Here is a 12025-nt window from a genome sequence, read left to right as displayed (position 1 = left end):
GAATGGCAAAACCTGAATTCTTAGCCGTTAGCTTAGTTAAATGAAACACAGCGTCAAAAATAAATGAATTGGCTAACTTAAGAGCTTTAAGCCTGTCTAGGATATCATCCAACGGGTTCTCCACCTGAAGAGCCTCTTCAAGAGACTCGAACCAGAAAGCCGCTGCAGCAGTGACTGGGGCAATGCATGCAAGAGGCTGGAGAATAAAACCTTGTTGTATAAAGATTTTCTTAAGGAAACCCTCTAATTTTTTATCCATTGGATCTAGGAAAGCACAACTGTCCTCGACGGTAGATACTGCTCCCTCCACCTTAGGGACCGTCTGCTACGAATCCCGTGTAGCGGCATCTATGGGAAACATCCTTTTAAACGCAGGAGGGGGAGAGAACGGCACACCTGGTCTATCCCATTCCTTCGTAATATTTTCTGAAAACCTCTTAGGGATTGGAAAAACATCAGTGTAAACAGGCACTGCAAAGTATTTGTCCATTTTACACAATTTCTCTGGGACTACAATGGTGTCACAGTCGTCCAGAGTTGCTAAAACCTCCTTGAGCAACAAGCGGAGGTGTTCAAGCTTAAATTTAAATGCTGTCATTTCAGAGTCAGACTGGAGTAACGGCTTCCCTGAATCAGAAATGTCACCCACAGATAGAAGCTCTCCTGCTTCGGCTTCTGTACATTGTGAGGGTATATCAGACATAGCTACTAAAGCGTCAGAAAGCTCTGTATTTGTTCTAGCCCCAGAGCTGTCTCGGTTTCCTTGTAACCCTGGCAGTTTGGACAATACCTCTGTGAGGGTATGATTCATAACTGCCGCCATGTCTTGTAAGGTAAACGCATTGGACGCGCCAGATGTACTTGGCGTCAGTTGCGCGGGAGATATAGGTTCTGACACATTGGGAGAGCTAGGTGGTTTAACCTCCTTTTGTCAGTCTGAGAAACCTCTGGTGATAAATCCTTAAAACCCATAATATGGTCTTTATAACTTATAGAAAGGTCAGTGCATTTGGCACACATTCTAAGAGGGGGTTCCACAATGGCTTCTAAACATAATGAACAAGGAGTTTTTACAGTGTGTAAAAGAGACTAAAGCAGCATTGCACCCACTTGCAAATGGATGATTAACCCCTTAGGCCCCAAAACGGATTAGAAAAACGGAAAAAACACACTGCCCTACCTGCCCTTAAACATGATTTTTTTTGCAGGAAAAACACCCTCTATAGTGGTCCTAGATGCCAGAGGACTCCTTTAGGGAAGCTGTATGTCTCAGTCTAAAGATTAACTGCGCATAAAGTGCGCGAAAATAGGCCCCTCGCACCATGCACTGAAAGTCAGGGGGCCTTTTTTAGGAGTGATCTAACAAGCCATGTGGAAAACTAGGCCCCAAAATAAAGATTTATCACCCTCAGAGAAAAAACGTTTTTACTCTAAAACATGCAAACATTTTTATACTAAGTAATAAGAGTATTAACATGAATATTACCCTTTTTTGCAAGCATGATCCCAGTTGCTGTTAAATCACTGTATCAGGCTTACCTCAAATATACCAGGAACTGTCAGCATTTTCTAGACCTTATCTCTCTAGAAAAAAATATACTGAACATACCTCAAAGCAGGCAATCTGCAGACTGTCCCCCCAACTGAAGTTTTCTTTCCATACTCTTCAGTTATGTGTGAGAACAGCAATGGACCTTAGTTACAAACCGCTAAGATCATCAAACCTCCAGGCAGAATTCTTCTTCCAATTTCTGCCTGAGAGTAAAAACAGTACAACGCCGGTACCGTTTAAAAATAAACTTTTGATTGAAGGTAAAAAACTACACTAATTCACCACATCTCTCTTGATACTTCCTTTCTTGTCGAGAGCTGCAAGAGAATGACTAGGGGGTGGCAGTTAGGGGAGGAGCTATATAGACAGCTCTGCTGTGGGTGTCCTCTTGCAGCTTCCTGTTGGGAAGGAGAATATCCCACAAGTAATGGATGAACCCGTGGACTGGATACACCTTTACAAGATAAATATATTTTTTAAATGTTCCCAAAACATAATACGTCGTGAGCAAGATGTATTAAACTATTTTGTGCGCACATAATATTTACTAAGGTGTGAAAATCCTGCATACAATGTAACTGTTAGTAATATGGCCACGGCTTCCTCATTCTTCCTTGGGTGGTAGGGTCACGTAAGCAGCAGGGACACGTAAAGATAAAAGCAAAGTGTCATGTCATGCTCACGTGCATTTTTGCAGATCCTACATGGGATAGTTTTTGATTGGCTGTAACGACCGGTGAGGCCTTGCTGGCTCAGCTGTTTATATGCCCAGTGGAGGAGAAGGCCCGGTTATTGAAGAATGTCCATGAGAACACTATGTACCTTGTAGGCTTGTACATCGCCAGGGTAAGAGCTAGAGGTACTTTGTTATACTGTATTACTTGTGGATAATATAAATAATAAAATAAGTAAAAGTTAGCAGGCCAATATTACACCAGATCATAAAGTTATATCGTACAACACTGTACCCCTCTCACCCTGGCTGTATACGAGTCTGCCCCACATCACATGGTGCACATGCTGGGTTTACAGCGTGATCATAAACATGCTCAGCCAGGTGGACCATCATGGGATAACAGGTATTTCTTCTCTAGTTATAACTGCACATAAATATTCCATGCAAAGTTACGAATCACTGAGGAATATGACAGGAATGTAAATGCTACTAGTCTGAGTTAACTGTAGGGACATTTCATGTGTTTCTCTCTATATTGGTCGTCAACTGTCTGTGCACATACGGCTAGATGGTCAGCTACACCCGCAGCCAGGCAGACATTTTTAAATAACACAGACTTCTTTCCGAGCCAAGCAATGCCTCCACTGGGTGTGTTATTGCTTGAGTTCAGCAACGGCCGGTCTAGCCAATTAAAAAACATAATTTATGTAAGAACTTACCCGATAAATTAATTTCTTTCATATTAGCAAGAGTCCATGAGCTAGTGACGTATGGGATATACATTCCTACCAGGAGGGGCAAAGTTTCCCAAACCTCAAAATGCCTATAAATACACCCCTCACCACACCCACAAATCAGTTTAACGCATAGCCAAGAAGTCGGGTGATAAGAAAAAAGTGTGAAAGCATAAAAAATAAGGAGTTGGAATAATTGTGCTTTATACAAAAAAATCATAACCACCACAAAAAGGGTGGGCCTCATGGACTCTTGCTAATATGAAAGAAATGAATTTATCAGGTAAGTTCTTACATAAATTATGTTTTCTTTCATGTAATTAGCAAGAGTCCATGAGCTAGTGACGTATGGGATAATGACTACCCAAGATGTGGATCTTCCACGCAAGAGTCACTAGAGAGGGAGGGATAAAATAAAGACAGCCAATTCCGCTGAAAATAATCCACACCCAAAATAAAGTTTAAATCTTATAATGAAAAAAAAAACTGAAATTATAAGCAGAAGAATCAAACTGAAACAGCTGCCTGAAGTACTTTTTCTACCAAAAACTGCTTCAGAAGAAGAAAACACGTCAAAATGGTAGAATTTAGTAAAAGTATGCAAAGAAGACCAAGTTGCTGCTTTGCAAATCTGATCAACCGAAGCTTCATTCCTAAACGCCCAGGAAGTAGAAACTGACCTAGTAGAATGAGCTGTAATCCTTTGAGGCAGAGTTTTACCCGACTCGACATAAGCATGATGAATTAAAGATTTCAACCAAGATGCCAAAGAAATGGCAGAGGCCTTCTGACCTTTCCTAGAACCAGAAAAGATAACAAATAGACTAGAAGTCTTTCGGAAATTCTTAGTAGCTTCAACATAATATTTCAAAGCTCTAACTACATCCAAAGAATGCAATGATCTCTCCTTAGAATTCTTAGGATTAGGGCATAATGAAGGAACCACAATTTCTCTACTAATGTTGTTAGAATTCACAACCTTAGGTAAAAATTTAAAAGAAGTTCGCAACACCGCCTTATCCTGATGAAAAATCAGAAAAGGAGACTCACAAGAAAGAGCAGATAATTCAGAAACTCTTCTAGCAGAAGAGATGGCCAAAAGAAACAAAACTTTCCAAGAAAGTAGTTTAATGTCCAATGAATGCATAGGTTCAAACGGAGGAGCTTAAAGAGCGCCCAGAACCAAATTCAAACTCCAAGGAGGAGAAATTGACTTAATGACAGGTTTTATACGAACCAAAGCTTGTACAAAACAATGAATATCAGGAAGATTAGCAATCTTTCTGTGAAAAAGAACAGAAAGAGCAGAGATTTGTCCTTTCAAGGAACTTGCAGACAAACCTTTATCCAAACCATCCTGAAGAAACTGTAAAATTCTCGGAATTCTAAAAGAATGCCAGGAAAAATTATGAGAAAGACACCAAGAAATGCAAGTCTTCCAGACTCTATAATATATCTTCTTAGATACAGTTTTACGAGCCTGTAACATAGTATTAATCACAGAGTCAGAGAAACCTCTTTGACTAAGAATCAAGCGTTCAATCTCCATACCTTTAAATTTAAGGATTTGAGATACTGATGGAAAAAAGGACCTTGCGACAGAAGGTCTGGTCTTAACGGAAGAGTCCACGGTTGGCAAGAAGCCATCCGGACAAGATCCACATACCAAAACCTTTTAGGCCATGCTGGAGCCACCAGCAGAACAAACGAGCATTCCTTCAGAATCTTGGAGATTACTCTTGGAAGAAGAACTAGAGGCGGAAAGATATAGGCAGGATGATACTTCCAAGGAAGTGACAATGCATCCACTGCTTCCGCTTGAGGATCCCTGGATCTGGACAGATACCTGGGAAGTTTCTTGTTTAGATGAGAAGCCATCAGATCTATTTCTGGAAGTCACCACATTTGAACAATCTGAAGAAATACCTCTGGGTGAAGAGACCATTCGCCCGGATGTAATGTTTGGCGACTGAGATAATCCGCTTCCCAATTGTCTATACCTGGGATATGAACCGCAGAAACTAGACAGGAGCTGGATTCCACCCAAACCAGTATCCGAGATACTTCTTTCATAGCCAGAGGACTGTGAGTCCCTCCTTGATGATTGATGTATGCCACAGTTGTGACTTTGTCTGTCTGAAAACAAATGAACGACTCTCTCTTTAGAGAGTCGTTCTGAAAATTGCACGGAGTTCCAAAATATTGATTGGTAATCTCACCTCCTGAGATTCCCAAACCCCTTGTGCTGTCAGAGACCCCCAAACAGCTCCCCAACCTGTCAGACTTGCATCTGTTGAAATTACAGTCCAGGTTGGAAGAACAAAAAGAAGCCCCCTGAACTAAACGATGGTGATCTGTCCACCACGTCAGAGAGTGTCGTACAATTGGTTTTAAAGATATTAATTGAGATATCTTTGTGTAATCCCTGCACCACTGGTTCAGCATACAGAGCTGAAGAGGTCGCATGTGAAAACGAGCAAAGGGGATCGCGTCCGATGCAGCAGTCATAAGACCTAGAATTTCCATGCATAAGGCTACCGAAGGGAATGATTGTGATTGAAGGTTTCGACAAGCTGAGATCAATTTTAGACGTCTCTTGTCTGTCAGAGACAGAGTCATGGACGCTGAATCTATCTGGAAACCTAAAAAGGTTACCCTTGTCTGAGGAATCAATGAACTTTTCGGTAAATTGATCCTCCAACCATGATCTTGAAGAAACAACACAAGTCGATTCGTATGAGATTCTGCTAAATGTGAAGACTGAGCAAGTACCAAGATATCGTCCAAATAAGGAAATACCACAATACCCTGTTCTCTGATTACAGACAGAAGGGCACCGAGAACCTTTGTAAAAATTCTTGGAGCTGTTGCTAGGCCAAACGGAAGAGCCACAAACTGGTAATACTTGTCTAGGAAAGAGAATCTCAGAAACTGATAGTGATCTGGATGAATTGGAATATGCAGATATGCATCCTGTAAATCTATTGTGGACATATAATGCCCTTGCTGAACAAAAGGCAGGATAGTCCTTATAGTTACCATTTTGAATGTTGGTATCCTTACATAACGATTCAATATTTTTAGATCCAGAACTGGTCTGAAGGAATTCTCCTTCTTTGGTACAATGAAGAGATTTGAATAAAACCCCAGCCCCTGTTCCAGAACTGGAACTGGCATAATTACTCCAGCCAACTCTAGATCTGAAACACATTTCAGAAATGCTTGAGCCTTCACTGGATTTACTGGGACACAGGAAAGAAAAAATCTCTTTGCAGGAGGCCTTATCTTGAAGCCTGTACCCTTCTGAAACAATGTTTTGAATCCAAAGATTGTGAACTGAATTGATCCAAATTTCTTTGAAAAATCGTAATCTGCCCCCTACCAGCTGGGCTGGAATGAGGGCCGCACCTTCATGTGGACTTGGGAGCTGGCTTTGGTTTTCTAAAAGGCTTGGATTTATTCCAGACTGGAGAAGGTTTCCAAACTGATACCGCTCCTGTGGCTGAAGGATCAGGCTTTTGTTCCTTATTGTGACGAAAGGAACGAAAACGATTATTAGACCTAAATTTATCTTTAGATTTTTTATCCTGTGGTAAAAAAGTTCCTTTCCCTCCAGTAACAGTTGAGATAATAGAATCCAAATGAGAACCAAATAATTTATTACCCTGGAAAGAAAGGGAAAGCAAAGTTGACTTAGAAGACATATCAGCATTCCAAGTTTTAAGCCATAAAGCTCTTCTAGCTAAAATAGCTAGAGACATATACCTGACATCAACCCTAATGATATCAAAGATGGCATCACAAATAAAATTATTAGCATGTTGAAGAAGATTAACAATGCTATGAGAATTATGATCTGTTACTTGTTGCGCTAAAGCTTCTAACCAAAAAGTTGAAGCTGGGGGCGGCGGGATGCCTTTCTTTAACAAATTTTGTAGCTCCATAGCAGAGTTTCAGATACAGTCTTACACCACATTACATACCAATATACATAAGTAAAGCCCTAACCTATTGCTTTAAGCTCAACATTTAGATCCTCCCCTGGTATCCTACCTACAATTGCTGTAAAACCATAGCAAACCTATGTGAATTCTACAACACTTATGTGTCACTACAGTTTGGGAGCTCTGTAACCATACTATTGATTAATAACTACCCTCTGTAGAAGGTGTTTATGTGTACATGATTATTGATCTAATTGCTCACCTTGTGTCAATGTTATTGAAGTGACCTTACTTATCAATCTGTAAGTGTTGTGTAATCATGACATACTTCTGCACTATCAATGGTTCTTATATTTGCATATTTATATAAGAGAGATGCAACAGTACTGCTAACTAAAACCTATTCTATGTTATGACCTTAGTCCCTCCAGGTTGCCCCTCCTTCTAGAGCAGGCTAGACCCTTACCTATACTTAGCTTTTTTATTCCTTATGTTCAGCTTACCACTCCCCCCCCCCCCCATAGTGGAATATACATCCTAACTTAGAAGAGCCATCTTTGTGACTATCTTGCCCTCTCCACACCATTATCCATATACATCCCACCTTATTACTCAAATACTAGAATGATTTCGCCTTTTCTCACACCCTAAATTTATAGACTTTTCTAAACATCTCCTATATAATTAATTAACCCTAAAAGGTCTTAAATACCCATTTAGGGAATTCTATCTTCATGTGTAAAAATAGCTTCACAAAAAAAATAACCTTTTTGGAGCCAATAACTGGAGCATGAGTAATTAGGGCTCCATCGTGTACTTAAACCCCCCCCCCCCCCCCCCTAACCACACTAATGTACCCTCTATTTGTGAGGGACTCAATACGCAGTTTGTCTTGTATATACCGCAATCTAACTACTGCTTTTCTCATTTCCTTAGCCTTATTTCCATCATAATACTTAAGTAGAGAGTCTGTAAGACCATCCGGATCAGCAGGTCTGATCACTGTTGTCTTCCATTTATATGCTTGCTCCTCATACTGCATTTGGTAGCCCCAATTAAGGTACTAGCTTGGATATTCCATTTCAGGCTCCATCTTTTGTTACAGGAAGCAAATATTATATTTAAACACTCCACTACAGATTCTATCTATCACTACAGGAAGTGACTATCATTTCACATCTTATATAGCATTATATCTCTGGCTATATTCTAACTACCCTATTCACTACAAGTAAGTTACTATACGCTTGAATCTTCACAAATTATGAGTAACCCTGTGGATTCTCCAGCATTCCAAATTCACAACCCTAATGTTTTTTTGTTATATGTTTCCTCAGGTCCTCAGGAACAATTTTGCTATTAATTCTGTAAATGGAGGTTTATCATTGAGATCCAAAAGCGGTCTCCTAGTTACAAGTTCCTTCTTTCGCCTTATTTTATCCCACTACTTTTGTTGGCCCAAAAGTGATATATTGTATCTTGTAGAAGGTCCATATCAGATTAACATCTTATCTGTCTAATGTTTGTAAATTGTTGGCTAAACGTCTCTTGAATGTTTATTTGGTTTCTCCTGTAAAAGTGAAGCCTATTTCATATGACAAAAGAATATGTTATTATGATCTATGTACCCCTTTCACTAAACCTCAATAAAAAATATTAAAAAAAAAAAAAAGTTGAAGCTGCAGCAACATCCGCTAAAGATATAGCAGGTCTAAGAAGATTACCTGAACATAAGTAAGCTTTTCTTAGAAAGGATTCAATCGTCCTATCTAAAGGATCCTTAAAGGAAGTACTATCTGCCGTAGGAATAGTAGTACGTTTAGCAAGAGTAGAGACAGCCCCATCAACTTTAGGGATTTTGTCCCAAAATTCTAATCTGTCAGATGGCACAGGATATAATTGCTTAAAACGTTTAGAAGGAGTAAATGAATTACCCAAATTATTCCATTCCCTGGAGATTACTTCAGAAATAGCATCAGGGACAGGAAAAACTTCTGGAATAACTACAGGAGATTTAAAAACCTTATTTAAAATTTTAGATTTAGTATCAAGAGGACCAGAATCCTCTATTTCTAATGCAATTAAGACTTCTTTAAGTAAAGAACGAATAAATTGCATTTTGAATAAATATGAAGATTTATCAGCATCAACCTCTGAGACAGAATCCTCTGAACCAGAGGAACTATTATCAGAATCAGAATGATGATGTTCATTTAAAAATTCATCTGAAAAATGAGAAGTTTTAAAAGACCTTTTACGTTTACTAGAAGGAGGAATAACAGACATAGCCTTCTTAATGGATTTAGAAACAAAATCTCTTATGTTAACATGAACACTCTGAGTATTAGATGTTGATGGAACAGCAACAGGTAATGTAACATTACTAAAGGAAATATTATCTGCATTAACAAGTTTGTCATGACATTCATTACAAACAGCTGGAGGAACAGATACCACAAGTTTACAGCAGATACACTTAACTTTGGTAGATCCAGCACCAGGCAGCGGTTTTCCAGAAGTATCTTCTGACTCAGTGTCAATCTGGGACATCTTGCAATATGTAATAGAAAAAACAACATATAAAGCAAAATTGATCAAATTCCTTAAATGACAGTTTCAGGAATGGGAAAAAATGCCAGTGAACAAGCTTCTAGCAACCAGAAGCAATAAATAATGAGACTTAAATAATGTGGAGACAAAAATGACGCCCATATTTTTTAGCGCCAAAAAGACGCCCACATTATTTGGCGCCTAAATGCTTTTGGCGGCAAAAATGACGCCACATCCAGAACGCCGACACTTTTGGCGCAAAAAAACGTCAAAAAATGACGCAACTTCCGGCGACACGTATGACGCCGGAAAAAGAAAAAAAAAATTTGCGCCAAAAAAGTCCGCGCCAAGAATGACACAATAAAATGAAGCATTTTCAGCCCCCGCGAGTCTAACAGCCCACAGGGAAAAAAGTCAAATTTTAAGGTAAGAAAAAAATTGATTTATTCATATGCATTATCCCAAATATGAAACTGACCGTCTGAAATAAGGAACGTTGAACATCCTGAGTCAAGGCAAATAAATGTTTGAATACATATATTTAGAACTTTATATAAAAGTGCCCAACCATAGCTTAGAGTGTCACAGAAAATAAGACTTACTTACCCCAGGACACTCATCTACATGTAGTAGAAAGCCAAACCAGTACTGAAACGTGAATCAGTAGAGGTAATGGTAAATATAAGAGTATATCGTCGATCTGAAAAGGGAGGTAAGAGATGAATCTCTACGACCGATAACAGAGAACCTATGAAATAGACCCCGTAGAAGGAGATCATTGAATTCAAATAGGCAATACTCTCCTCACATCCCTCTGACATTCACTGCACGCTGAGAGGAAAACCGGGCTCCAACCTGCTGCGGAGCATATATCAACGTAGAATCTAGCACAAACTTACTTCACCACCTCCATAGGAGGCAAAGTTTGTAAAACTTATTTGTGGGTGTGGTGAGGGGTGTATTTATAGGCATTTTGAGGTTTGGGAAACTTTGCCCCTCCTGGTAGGAATGTATATCCCATACGTCACTAGCTCATGGACTCTTGCTAATTACATGAAAGAAAAACATACCATCTGGGATCTGCGAAAACGCTGCTTATGTGACCCTACCACTCAAGGGAGAAAAAGAGGAAGTAGCGGCCATATTACTAACAGTTACATTGTGTAACTATCTTTGGGGACAAATATTTAGTGTGCATGCCTTAGTGAATGTTGCATGTGCAAGAACAATTTAATACACTGTGCTCATGATGTATTACATAGTGAGCACGGTACATTACATTGTGGGAACATTTAAAAAAAAAAAAAGAATTACACTGGCATTGATTATTACAAACATTTTCACACTGACCCTTTTTTTTTTCCACATGACACCAGAGTTTGCAGTTATACATTGTGAAAACAATGCTGCCATCTTGTGCTCAAGAGAATACTTGCAAAACTGCTGCCATTCATCATCAAAGAATTCCAGGATAAAGAAGTATATTTGATAATAGAAGTACAATGGAAACAGTATACATTGTGAAAACAATGCTGCCATCTAGTGCTCAAAACAATACTTTCAAAACTGCTGCCATTCATCATCAAAGATTTCCATGATAAAGTATTTTTGATAATAGAAGTACAACGGAAACAGTTTTTAAAATTGTATCCATTATCTGGAACATTAAAGAAAAATCTGTCTTTCATTAGTAGGTTTTTTTACTTGTTTGGAGTAAACTTTGAATTTCTGGAGCTGGAATATAAAGTGCTGCATCCTTGATCAAGTTACCTACAGAAATTAAATACTGGCCCATAAGGTAAGACGCCAGAAATTCAAGAATCTACTGCCAGCTGTCTGAGCAATGGGTATCATAGCCTCATTGGACAAAAAGGAGGAATTCAAATTAATTTTGATCGTTCCTTCTTTTGCACAGCTGAGGTATATCAGTGACACTTGGAAAGAAATGTAAATAGGTTTGAAATTCTAGAACTGAGAAAAAGCATCTACCCACATGCATTAATGTTGGAAATAATCAAACCCACTTCTAGATGCCCCCATTATTCTTTTAAAAAAAAAAAAAAAAAAAAAAAAAAACACTTTTCTGTGGAGTTGCTATTACGTCACAGGAAGAGGAACTGCTGTAAAAGTCTCCACATTTCGAGGAACAGAAAACCAAGATACTGAGCTCAAAGGACTGCTCTGTTCTCTGCCTCCCAATATCATAATTATAAGGGATATTTTGGCATCAAATTTTAATAAGTGACACCGTCTACAAAAAATGATATCACTTGATGTAATTCTGAAATAAAAGGGCAAATAAATTCACCCATCTTGCTTGTTTAAGTCATTGATTTATACTATACATTGAATATTTTTGAAAATGGGTGTGTTTATACTGTCACAGTATCTTTCAAATCATAGCAAGTCTCCTTTTGGGATAAAATGTGAATAAATAGAGGTATTATATAAGAAAACAGTACAGTGCTGACAAGGTTCCTTGTTTTTAATACAGTTTATCCACACAGACCATACTGCAATATGTGTTTAGCATGCAACAAAAATGTACCTAGTGGGATTTAAAAAAAAA

At 38.8% G+C, this 12025-nt stretch overlaps 1 protein-coding gene across 1 annotated transcript in view; it reads right to left on the bottom strand.

Moving 5' to 3' along the window:
* FAM13B (family with sequence similarity 13 member B) overlaps window positions 1–12025 on the bottom strand; it is a 794661-nt gene that overhangs the window by 683134 nt on the left and 99502 nt on the right. The gene's annotated exons all lie outside the window — the stretch shown is intronic.

The sequence above is a fragment of the Bombina bombina genome, chromosome 6 (assembly GCF_027579735.1).
Source record: "Bombina bombina isolate aBomBom1 chromosome 6, aBomBom1.pri, whole genome shotgun sequence".
In the NCBI taxonomy this organism is placed as follows: domain Eukaryota; kingdom Metazoa; phylum Chordata; class Amphibia; order Anura; family Bombinatoridae; genus Bombina; species Bombina bombina.
The sequence above is the reverse complement of the archived record's forward strand: the minus strand, read 5'-3'. Positions and strand labels throughout refer to the sequence as shown.